At 37.0% G+C, this 13,705-nt stretch overlaps 1 pseudogene; it reads left to right on the forward strand.

The window, feature by feature from the left end:
- The first annotated feature begins 775 nt into the window (after window positions 1–775).
- Window positions 776–3,103, forward strand: LOC148583539 (uncharacterized; annotated as a pseudogene).
- The last annotated feature ends 10,602 nt before the right edge of the window (window positions 3,104–13,705 follow it).

A 13,705-nucleotide genomic window follows, 5' to 3' on the forward strand; every position in this document is an offset into this window, starting at 1 on the left:
GGACATCCATGAGGGGGTTGGAAATTCTGAAGGGGTTGTTGAAGATGCATATGTGGATGGGGATGTTGGGGATGTTGGGGATGCTGGTGAGGGTGATGCTGGTGAGGATGCTGGTGAGGGTGGGGCTGTGGAGGGTGGGGAAGAAAGTGATGATAATGTAGAGAATTATGGTAGTGATCATCTAGAATCACCCCCTTCTAGTGATGATGATAGTACAGTTCACAGAATCCGTAGGGATGTAACCACTAGAGTTCCTTTTGATCCCACTGATATGGCTAATCCGACATTGGTTGTAGGGAATACATTTCATGATGCAGCTGAATTTAGATAAGCCGTGAGACAGTACAATATTATCAGAGGGAAGGATCTGAAATTCAAGAAAAATGAAAAGAAGAGGATTGTGGTTGTTTGCAAAGATACAAATTGTAGGTATAGGGTATATGGGAGGCAGTTGGAGAATGAGATGACATTCCTTTTAGTATCCCTTAGGCCCAAACACAGTTGTTCCAGGAAGTACCACAATCATATGGTCACTTCAAGTTGGATTGCTGATTGTTGCATGGATTCTTTTAGGGAGCAGCCAAACATGCCCATAGATGTGTTGCAAAAAAAAGCGAAATCCAAATATAATGTGGATGTCCATGTCAGTTCTCTGTATAGGGCTAGGAAAAAAGCAAGAGAATCAATCTATGGAAAATTTGATGAGCAGTACCATCGGTTGTGGGATTATTGCTCCATGGTTAGGAACACTAATGTAGGTAGTTGTTTGCTATTGATGGTTGAGAGACCAATGCCTCAGGTGCCATGCAGATTTCAGAAGATTTATATTTCATTGGCAGCCATGAAGAATGGTTTTCTTGAAGGGTGTAGGCCTGTTGTGGGTCTTGATGCATGTTTTCTGAAGGGAACGTATAAGGGGCAGTTGATGTCTGCTGTGGGCAGGGATGCCAACAACAACATGTACCCTATTGCAATGGCTGTCGTGGAGGCTGAGACGAAGGATAGCTGGACATGGTTTCTTGAGGCACTTGTTGCAGATCTTGGCCCTACTCCACATGGGTTGACTTTCATTTCGGATCGATAAAAGGTAAAATACTTGTATTCATTTATTATTCATATCAATTTAGTATTTATTGTAATGCAACTAATTATTTTTTTCAACTATTGTGCAGGGCATGATTCCAAGCCTAGAACAAGTATGTCCGCAGTCTGAGCATCGTACATGTGTTAGGCACTTGTACGCTGGTCATCGGGGGGTGCTATTGAAGGACCTTCTTTGGCGAGCTGCCGCATCATACACAAAGAATGAGTTCTATGGAGTAATGGATGAGCTGAAGATGGTTAGCAAGGATGCGCATGCTTACCTAGAGAAGATAGATCCTAACACTTGGTGTAGGGGATGGTTCAATACACATTGTAAGTCCAGCCTCTTACACAACAATACTTGTGAGAGTTTCAATTCTTGGATCAAAAAATTCCGTGACCAGACAATCTTGAGCATGTTGGAAGGAATTAGATGTAAGTTGATGAGAAGGTATGTGAGGAAGAAAGAGTTGATAAGTTCAATGGAGGAGGCCTTAGGGCCAAAGATTAGGAAGAGGCTAGAAAAAGAAGAGGATGCAGGCAGTAATTGTTGGTGTACATATGCCGGTCAGGGTATGTTTGAGGTGGAGTGCCTTGGGAGAAAATTTGTTGTAGATATGGAAGCTGGCACTTGTGGCTGCAGGAAATGAGATGTGACTGGTATCCCCTGTGCGCATGCAATTTCTGCCATTTTACACCAAGGTGGGGAACCAACTGAGTATGTAAGTGAGTACTATGGCAAGGAAAAGTACCTCAAGGCTTATGACCACGTTGTCTATCCTGTGCCAAGTGAAGAGCAATGGCCTAGAAGCAGCCAACCAAAGATTGAGCCACCCAAGGCTAGGGCACCTCCTGGTAGACCTAAGAAAGTAAGAGATAGGTCTGTTGATGAACCAAGAAATCCTAATACAATTAGAAAGGGGGGGCAGAAAAATAAATGTGGGTACTGCATGAAATTTGGCCACAACAAGAGGTCATGTGTTGCTAGGCAGAGACAAGATGAAAGAAGGGCACGTGTCAAAAAGTACTACAGGTATAATGCATCAACTGACTGGAATTTGGACATGGTATCTACTCAATTGCTGATTATTGTTTAATTCACTAAATTTATTTACATATTTGCATACTTATTTATTTCTTCATTTTTCCTGTCAGTTGATGCAGGATGGATCTTCACCTGCCACTACAACTACCAGCAGGAAAAGGGGAAGAGTGAACACACCATCAGGTTCACAAAGGGCAGGAGGATCAGCAACTGGTGGTTGTTCAACAACCACAACTCAAAGACCTTCACAGCCGGCATCAGATCATGTCTCACAGCCTGTATTGAGGCCAGCATCAGATATTGCATCTCCTCACAGCTCCTGCCAGCCTGTATTTAGGCCAGCATCCCTCCCTGCATCACCTCACAGCTCATGCCAGCCTGCATTTAGGGCAGCATCAGATATTGCATCCCATCCTGCAACACAGGCTGCATTAAGGCCATGTTCAGATATTGCATCACAGCTTGTGGGAGTAGCAACCTCTGCCACCCAACCAGGAAATGCACCTGCTGCCACCCAACCAGCCAAAACAGCAACACCTTATGCCTACAAACAAAATGTGAGTCATTCTTCATATCCATGTAATTAAGAGTCACACAAAATATAGGGGCCTAATTGTATACTTTGCTGAAATGCAGGCATCTACCATTTTTGGGAACAAGGATAAAAGAACCCTAGGGTTGGCAACAAGGACGAGAGCAAGTGGTAGGCTGAGGGAACATGTTAGAAGTGGAAGAGAACCTGGCAATAGGCAGAAGCTTGTTGTTGATCTGACTGGCAGTCCTACTGGGCCACCACCAATTCCAGGGGGTGGACCATTATGCTCTTGGGGTCCTCCCAGAGTTGGCGGTATGACATTTAGAACAGCCCCGCATGATTTCGACATACAAAAGGGCCAAGGGACAGCTGATAACCATCCACCAGGTTTTGATGAACATGTTCGAAGAATGGACAAAGGGAAGAAGAAAATGCATTGACCATGACAAGATGAAAGAATGTGTGAACTAACCTTTTTCTTTTTTGTGTTTGGGGTGGTATGCAAGCATTGTAAACCCTAAACTTTATTATACGTTGTAGCCGTTTGATGTATTTTGTAAACACTATAATCATTGACCTCTTTGGACATGTGCCGGTTTGGTGTCAACTTTATTTTGTGTTTGACCACTCACGGTTTGTAACTCTTTGGGCTATTTTTTGTAAACAATGTAAACAATTATACCCCAACGGTTTGTAACTCTTTGGGCTATTTTTGTAAACAATGTAATGGATGAATTCTAGATGGTTGTCATGTACTTGTTTGGTGTAAAATTTATTGTGTTTTGTGTTTGACCACTTACAGCTTGTAAGTATTTGGGGTATTGTGTATACATTGTAATGGACACATTGTAGATGATGGTCATGTATTTTATGGATGTGGATGATGTAACTTTTAGTACTTTTGGATTTAGATTGAGGTATAATTTCTTAAGTACTAAACACTATCTACATATAGTTTTTGCTATAAATTCTTTACTACTTGTTATTTTGGAATTGAGTTGAAGTATAATTTCTTAAGTAGTAAACACTATCTATACATAGTGTTTGCTATGACTTTGATAGTTGGATTAATTTACAAGTGCTTATACATTTAGTGTTCTTGTGGTATTAATTAGGTTAAATTAAGTACATGTGGATGATGTAACTTTTAATACTTTTGGAATTGAGTTGAGGTATAATTTCTTAAGTAGTAAACACTATCTATACATAGTGTTTGCTATGATTTTGATAGTTGGATTAATTTACAAGTGCTTATACATTTAGTGTTCTTGTGGTATTAATTACGTTAAATTGAGTACATGTGGATGATGTAACTTTTAATACTTTTGGATTTAAATTGAGTTCAATTGACAACATTTTGCCAATGTTTTATTTCCCAAGTGAAGGTAACACAGCATCAACCAATAAGAGAAATTGCGGTCACAAGTGGGTTGGAAAGTTTAGTGAACCAATCAATTTGGATGCTTCTAAATTTGTACCAAGAAAATTCATACAAACCATGCCAAATATTACACAAAAGTTGGGTACAAAAAACATAACCATATGGTCAATTGATACAAGTCTGATACAAATAAAGACAACAAACTGTCTTTTTCAGCTGCTTAACATCAGATTTGATGCAAGTCCATTAGAAAAAGGGAAACACAACAATACAGCAACAAGACACCAACAACATGCAAGTGCAACCTGAAACTTCAGCTGCATCGAACGATACTTATTCTCAACCCTTTCAAGTTTAAGTGCAAAATTAGCAGCATCAACTTCAATTTTTGACTTGTACTCAGCAAGTTCAATCTTGCATTTCAACACTTCCATTGCCCTTTCGGACTTCAAATCGTGCTGCCACGCCAACAACATTGACATCAGTCGATCACCGCACACACAAAAATCTGATTCAACCCATTTAAAAAAATTGCAACCACGATTTGTTTCATTCTGCATAATCACACAAATTAGGGTCATACAAATTAGAGTTTAATCCATCATTAAATGATTTAGGCATAACGGGAAGAGCAGCAAATTTATGTGAAAATAAATAAATAAATTCTCAAACACATCTTACCACATAATTTACACAGGCATAAAACCTTTTTCCATGATTTTTAGTTGTTGATGCTGTTTTGACAACGGTTTTGCTCCCACATTTGCAAATTGGATAGCTCGATCCTGAATCGCTTAGCTCACCCTCGGAGTGCTCCATCTTTAACCGTCGTCACCTCGCCGGTACTGGACAGTGAGTAAGTTTGCCGGTGGATGATTTTCGCCGGTCTGGGTCTCGCCGTCGTGGGGGATTCTTCGCCGCCAGATGTACTTATATTCAGCTTTCTTTCTTCGACTCTCTTTCTAAGCCTTCGAATCGATGGCTGGAACCCAATCAACCCATCAGCTTCCACATTTTCTCCGCAAGCTTCGGCCGTGGGTCTTCGTCTTCCAGTTTGGTGTGCTTCGACGAGTGAGCGTGTCTAAGGGTGAGAGTGAAGGGTTAGTAAGACACTAATGAGGGCAAAATGGGTAAGCAAGCCGAAAATTATCACGTGAAAATCACGTGAGTGGGCGTCCGTTAGGCTTTAACGATTCATATGGACGGAAGGGTGTTATGTGAGAGAAAACCAAAGTTCAGGGGGGCTAATTGAGAGATTTGGAAATTCAGGGGGGCTTTTTCAAATCGGCTGGAACTTCAGGGGGGTTTTCTGAAGTTTCCCCTTCTTTTTATATTTTTGGACAAATATGAAAAGTTAAAACTTAAACAATGCAGTGAAGGGCACGTCAGTAAATTTAAACACTTACCAACAAAGATTTGATAAGGCCGCCTTGGAGGGACTACAATTACTTACTCGAATTTCTAGTGGTTTGGACAAGTAAAGTAAGAGAATTCATATAGAATCAATTTGTTCGAATATATAGAAGGCCAAATAACTCAAATTAAATTTATTTGGAGAGTGGGTGTGGCCTCTCTCACATTGTCGGTCTAAATTGCTAGCAATTCAAGCAAGGGTTTAGGTGTGCTGTTGTGGGCTTGACTGAATGCACTTTAACACTCCCCTGTAAACAATGGAGGCGGAGCAACCTTCAATTTGTTACCTAAAAGAAAATGAGAGACTTTTTTGTTGTTGTTGTTGTAGTGTCGCCTGCAATGGGCTAAAGAAGAGAAAGGTCCGGGTTTTAAACTTTACACCAAAAAAGGAAGAAGAGAGAGGATCAACTATGGGCTAAGAAGAGAGATTTTTTTTTTTTTTTGGTGAGAAGAGATGGCCAACTATAGGTCAAAGAAGGGAAAGGCCTGAGTTTTAAACTTTTCTCAAATGCCAAGAAATGAAAAAGAGAGAGTGCCAATATGGGCCAACGAAGAGAAGGGCTGGGTTTTCAACTTTACCTCAAAGTCAGAAATTACACCAACTATGGGCTAGAAGAAGGGAGGGCCGAATGTGGGTGGAAGTAGGATGTTTTGTATGGGTGGAGGAACATGTGTGACGGTGAATTGCAGTGGTGGTGGAGCCAAATAATTAATATTATTGGAGGGGCCCAACAAAAAATATGGTAACATAATTTGAAATAAAAATTAGGGATAAATGCAATATCAATTCTTATGGTTGGCCTAAATTATATATCACTCTATGTGGTATCAAAATAAACTTAAAGGTTCTTAGGGTATACTAAAAAAAACAATTTAGCCCTTAGAGTCAAATTCTGTTAAAACATTAACGGATTCTGTTAAGTTACATGTCAACGCCAATAAAATGATGACATGTGTCACTCTTAATAAAAAAAAATATAAACATATTAAAAATATAAATATATAAAACTAAAAAAAAACAATTAATTAATTCTTTTTTTTTTAAAAAAAAAAAAAAAGTGCTACCCGTAGGTCAGCTCCCACCTCCGGTGGTGTAAAGAACCCCCATTGCTACTGCCCTGGTACTGTTGCTCTTTTGTGAGTTGGTTTTCCCCTTCTTTGATCTTATTTAGTGAATTTGCGTTATGGGTATGAGATTGCTTTTGTCTAATCTAACAAGTGATTTTCGTTCAATGTTATGTAGTGAAATCCATAAGTATCAGAAGAGGACCGAGCTCCTGAATAGAAAGCTTCCCTTCCTGAGGCTTGTTCATGAAATTGCCCAGGACTTCAAGGTGATATTTTCTCTTTTTTGCGCTGTTATGTAAATGTGTTTGGTTAAATCTTTTTTGGGTAATGATTTGTTTTTTCTTTGTTCTTTGTACTTTTTTCTTTTAAAAAGAATAATAATTTTTTTACTTTTTTGTTTTAAGTTTATATTTTTATATTTTTTTTATTAAGAGTGACATGTGTTTTCATTTTATTGGCGCTGATGTGTCACTTAACGGAATCCGTTAAATGTTTTAACAGAATTTGTCTTAGCATACACCTTTAAATTTATTTTGATACCACAGAGAGCGATTTGTAATTTAGACCAATCACATGGATTGATTTTTCATTTATCCCTAAAAATTAACGGGCAACCTTAGTATGTACAGACAACAATTAGACCTCCAACCTTATTTAAATTTTCCATTTTTTTTAATCAAGAACATATTCAAAACGGCCAAATTAGCTAATTTAATTTATGATGCAACACATTAGTAACTCAAAATAATTTTAAAGCAAAAAAATTTGAAGAAACAACAATAATTTAAAAATTATCTTATAATACAACAAATAGAAGAAGTGAAGACCTATTCATAGTATTAAAAAAGAAAAAAATCAATCTAAAGTTACAAATTCATTTTTCTTTTTTTTTTTTAATTTTTAATTTTATTTATTTATTTTATCGTGGAAGTCAAAATTCAATAAAAGAAAAAATTATGTTATAAAAAAAACTAGAGAAGTTGGACGGTGTGCCGTGCCACTAAAAAAAAAAAAAAAAAAAAAAAAAAAAAACCCAGAAAAATGAATTTGGGGGCCACGGCTATTGCTGGTTATAATGTGGCTCCGCCACTGGCCGGTAAAGTGTTTGATAAAATGTCTTGACTTAAGGCTTCAACACATGCATACTGGTGTTCCTAGCTAACAGTTTGATTGTAGAGTGTTGGCCGGCCATGAACTTTTAATTTTCTTGCTAATAACCTGCTGAGAAGTGTGAGAACTATATGTATTAGGGACACTCATTTTTTGTTCTAAGAAGTCATCTTACTGTAATTTTGTTTGCAACTGCCATTCTTTAATTACTCGTCTATTCTCTAACGAACTAAAGTCAGGCCAAGGAGAATCACACCAATATACTACCTTGGATAAAGGGCGTACCAGCAAAATAACATCTCTACTAATATTGACTCATTGTTTTCCTTTACTTATTATTTGTTTTATTATTATTATTATTATTATTTAATCTTGTGATGGATTTCAAAGCCATGTAAGGTTATTGCTTAAGATGAAAGTAACCAATTGAATTAGGCGTTTTGTGAATTCAAATTAAGATGACAGATAAAAAAATTTATATCATGCTTTCAGTCTTTGTATTCCTGAAAATCACTCAATAATATTTATTGTAATTGTTGATATTAATTTTTTTTTTAATTTTTTTTTTTTTTTATCATTTGATTAGGATTTTGAAAAACAAGAGAGGATGAAGCAACAAACGACTATTGAAAAGATATCTTTGATGCCAAATGTCAGTTATGGGTATGTTCACATCAAATTAAATCTTGTTCGACCAAGACTAATCTGCTTTCATGGAGACCTTTTGGGTTCTTATGATACATGCGTAGGGAATGATCTGATTTATGCTGAAAGAGCTAGAAATTTATCTTACTTTTGAGTACTAGTACTCCTTTTTCCCTAAAATCTTAATGATTGATACATGTAATGTTTGGAGACCAAATCCAGCAAATGTGGGTTCAAATCCTAAATGTTCTTCAGATAGAGTTTGGAATATTCCAAATTTAACTAATAAGATCATTGGAGGAATGGCAGCTTGTTGCTTTTAAGGTCCTGGTAAATGTGATCCAACACATACTGGTCTAGCTAACAGTTGATTGTAGAGTACTGTTGGCCATAACTTTTCATTTTTCTTGCCAATATCCTGCTGAATGCAAAACTGTTGAGATTGATTATTGCAAATCTTTTCATTTTTCTTGCCGACACGAACATGACACATAATTTTTGGATTAGGGTTTAAGCTAAACAGTGACCTATTTAATAAACGTGTCGGGTCCTATCAACCTACCGGTTTTGCGGATTAACCCATTTTATATATATAAGTAAATAGCCAATTAATAAGAATGGTAAAATGAAAACTAAAACTAAAAAAATAAACTCAAGTTTGGGTCATTGGTGCAATTTGGGTAGTGTCAAGTTGTCAACCTGACATGACCTGTTAATTAAATGGGTCATACGGGTCGTGACGTGTCACTTGCAGTTAAATTAGCGTGTCGTGTTCAAGTTGACATGTTTGATCTGTTTATTAAACCGGTCGGATTCGTGTCTACTGAAACAGGTTGACGGGCCAAGTGGGCCGACCCGAACTTGACACACCAACTAGTTTTGCCATTGCCACGGGTGGGCAGTGCCTGTCCCATGATGCTGGCCAGTACGTGGCTTTAGATGAATTGATGGGCTGAAAAAAATATATATATATATCAGGCCAGTAAAATAAAATAAAAGGCGCGTTAATTAGATGCATGGCATAAATGAGATCCCAAATATATTAGTCATTTTAAAGCTTAATTCCCAAGTAAGCCTGCCCATAAAATATAAAGCAAGCATGCATGATTGATAAGGAAGGAAGATGTCAGAAGTGAAAATTCCATAGAGATAGAAGATGGTCCCAACTCCATGCATAACTTTAACGTCTTTGAATTGCGAAGTGGAATTGACTTTTTCCATAAATATGCAAAGATGGACGTAGATATCTTTCGTGTAGACAAGCCCAAAAAGGCCGGCGGAAACTGACAAAAAAACACAATCACATGCATGAACACGTCTCCCACTCCCACTTATCAAGGCGGTAACCCTTACCTTATATATATATGAGAACCCCCTCTCCCCACTCTTGTGCGGACATGTCAAAAATATATATATATATATATATATATATATATATATATGAGAACCCTATACTCTATATAGTAAGCTTAACCATGAATATATTCAAGTTGATAAAAATTGATCAGAAATGTTTATTTTTATTAATATATAGGAAGCTGCAAACATCATGCATACATCAATAGTACTGGACCATGTCCTCGATCACCCTGTATTCGTATTTATTGGCCAAGCTAGATAAGTTTAACAGAATCGAACCCTAGCTAGCTAGTTGAGAATTGAGAGGAACATATGGCTCGATCATAACTTCTAATGATTAACTTCAACTGTAGCTTGTTGTTCGACTACTCCTTTAGCTCGTCTGAGCGCACAATACCCGTTTACGCAGTAGCTTCAGGACGGACAATGAATTACAACATTACATATATTCAAGATCATCAACCCAACGAACTCCAACATTTCGTGCCACGCATGAGAATGGGACACTTGTCATAATTAGTACATCAAATTAATAAAACGTCAAATAATTAATTAATGGTAATTAAGCATATACATCCATGAAGAGAAATAGAGGCTGCTAACATGTTATAACCTACCATTAATCGTATACCTCCATGAAGAGAAATAGAGGCTGCTAAGATGTTATAACCAACAAGATGAACAAGAAAGCCATCTTAAAAGAAATCTTCTCCATCGTCTTCTTCTTTTGACTAATTTTTTTTTTTTTTTTTTTTACATGTCCACACATGTAAGAGAGAGAGATGAATGATTCAAACTAGTGACCCCCACTTTATGAAGCGTGATCCCTAGCCGATTGAGCTACCTCTTGTGGACTTTTTGGCTGATTATTGTATGTACGTAGTACTAGAGAATTATATGCTAATTAATTTCAGTAATTTGTAGTAATTCTTTACCCTGCTCTCCTCGAAATTCTATATATATAGCATCTGATTTTAAGATTTGAAGGCATGTAATTAATGAAAACTAGACGTTACAAATTCAATTTACAATCTGAAGAGATATTCTTCCATTCCTTTCCTTTTAGGGGCATGCAGATAGATACAAAATTACAAACCCACCCCATGTTTCAAGGGAAAAAAAAAAGAAAAAAAAAAAAGAAGTTAAATGAGGCATATATATATATATATTGATCTTAATTATTCCTAATAAGGCAATAAAGTTAAATCATTGTATTATGTAATTAATGATAAGGATGCGTTACACGTAATTAATTATAGCGTTTTATGATTAGTATGGAGTTACGTTTTGGTTGCTGTACCTTTCCATCGATCTGGTGTCAGGCTCCCATGCATGTATGTTAACTCTTTTTCCCATGGCATGCATGATGCATGGCAGGCTGCCACTAATTATGTTTGTCGATTTCTTTCGAAGTGAGCAAGGTTTCTAATTTTGGAACTCAAACCTTTTCTGCCAAAGGAGCCAAAACGCTTGCTTTTTTCTTTTTCTTTTTTTCAGCCAGTGACAGCCACTAGCTAACCAGCGTCATGATCAAGGCCATGGCCAACGTATGTTATCTTTCCCTCCTCCCTTTTCAAAGGGAAGGGTTGCTATTTTTGGCAAGGAGCCAAAACGTTCCTTATGAGTTATTAGATGATGATGTGGCATGATGTTAATGAGAGTGTTTGGCGAATTTGAATCCAATTTAAATGGAATCACATTTTGTGAGATGTTATTGGGGACAGCCGACGTACGTCTTGTATTAATGGAGTAAAATCGTAAATTTAAATCATAGTAATTAATTACTGAGATAAATTACATTCCGTATATAAATTTACGAGTAAAATCGTAAATTTATATTCCACATTCTCAGAGAGAGAGGCAGGCGTGGGTGGGGTCTGGGGATCACCATGACCAGAGAGAGAGAGAGTGGCAGGCGTGGGTGGGGTCTGGGGATCACCATGACCAGAGAGAGAGAGAGGGGCAGGCGTGGGTGGGGTCTCGGGATCACAATGACCAGAGAGAGAGAGAGGGGCAGGCGTGGGTGGGGTCTGGGATCACCATGACCACAGAGAGGAGGAAAGCTAAACGATTCATAGAGAGAGAGAGAGGTGACGCCAGAGAAAGCTTCTGAGGTTCACAGAGAGCTGTTTTACGCTTTGAGAGAGAGGCAGGCGTGGGTGGGGTCTGGGGATCATGATCATGACCATGCTTAGATAATTTAATTATGTTCATCTTGGCAAAGTCTAATATATATGTCTCCGGGACTACTTCAGCATTCAGGCCTATTAAAACTTTGTTTAATCCCTCGTTTATACGTGTGATACGTCTGAGAGGAGTTTAGAGAATGTCTAAAACCAAAAAGAAATTAAGGTGGAGTGGAAGAAATAATATCATATATATGCTTCTCTTTTACTGGTGATTTTAAAAAGTATATCAACTTTAAAAAGATAAAAAGATAGTTTCTTCCATTACTCGGTACCGGAAGAAGTTTGGGAATTATGAAAAGATTGAATTGGCTAAGTTTTTTGAGCTGATGATGATGGGGGGTGAGCTTTGGTTTGGGCTTTGAAAAGTGCGTAGAATGAGAAAAGTTAGAGAGAGAACTGGTAATTTAGTCTTTTGAAGAGGAAGAAAAGCCCACTGATCTTTTGAACACGCAATATTAAAAAAACAAAAACATAGGTGCAGATTGCGTGCTTAGCGTAAATCAAATCTGAAGTTGGTTGTTAGGACGTGAATGCATGTGCTGGCAGTTAACCTGACACCTAACTTTAATTAGGATTGAGGTTTAGGTTAAACGGATTTAAGTCACAGATGGGTTACTCATTTATGACCTGTTTATTAAATTTGTCGGGTCGCATCAACCCACGGGTTGACCCGTTTATATATATATATATATATATATAGTATTATTATTTTTAAGTAAATAGCCAATAAAAATGGTAAAATAAAAAAAATAAAAAAATCAAGTAGGTCATTTGTGTCATTTGAATCATGTCAACCTGACACAACCCGTTAATTAAAAGAGTCACACGGGTTGTGTCGTATCACCCATTGAATAACTTGAATTAGCGTATCATGTTCGAGTGGACATGTTTGACCCAAATTTGACATACTAACTCGTTTTACCACCTTATGTGTGGATAGCAACCGTCACATGATGCTGGTCTGTACGTGGCTTTTGATGAATCGATGGGCAAAAAGAACAAAAAACGAACATCAGGTCAGTAAAATAAAATAAAAAGTGCGTTAATTAGATGTATTAGTGATTTTAAAGCTTCTAAGTAAGATAAGCCTGCCTACAAAATAGAAAGCATGATTGATAAGGAAGGAAGGAATAAGTCAGAACTCAGGAGAGGAAATAGAAGATGCTCCCAACTTCCTACTCCCTACTCCCAACCCCATGCATAATTAACTTTAACGTCTTTGAATTGCGAAGTGGAATTGACTTTTCCCATAAATATGTAAAGATGGACGTAGATGTGTTTGCTGTAGACAAGCCCAAAAAGGTTGGAGGAAACCGACAAAAAAACAACCACATCACCTAATCATCATTTCATGCAAAACCTGAGTATTATCATTTAAAGTTAGGTAAAATAAACCCCAACCCCAAGCCCAAGGTAATTACACGCCTTAAAATATCAAAATCAGACATTTTATACATATAAAATTCCGACCAGAGGAGGTAATTAAAGAATTACTACAATCATATAATTCTCTCTAGTCTACAATTCTTACTAAGAAGATCAGACAAAGTAAAAACGTTAACTATTTTACATCTATATACGAAGCATTTGACAATTATTAATGACGGTGTTTACAACAGGTCCTATATTCCGAATAAGTACGAGTTCACAAAATAATTAAAAAGTGTTGCTATATATAATTATAATTACTTAGAGTAAATGGTATTTTTATTTAAAATGGTTAATCAAATTTATAAAAAAATTTGACATTGAATTAATAAAAAAAATATGCAAAATAAATATTTTATTGAATTAACCAAAAAAACAAAAAAAAAGTTATACATGTATGGTACTTTTCAAATGAGTCATTTTAATTTTGTATTGTTTCGCTCACAGTT

The sequence above is a fragment of the Corylus avellana genome, chromosome 9 (assembly GCF_965113065.1).
Source record: "Corylus avellana chromosome 9, dhCorAvel1.hap1.2, whole genome shotgun sequence".
Classification (NCBI taxonomy): Eukaryota; Viridiplantae; Streptophyta; class Magnoliopsida; order Fagales; family Betulaceae; genus Corylus; species Corylus avellana.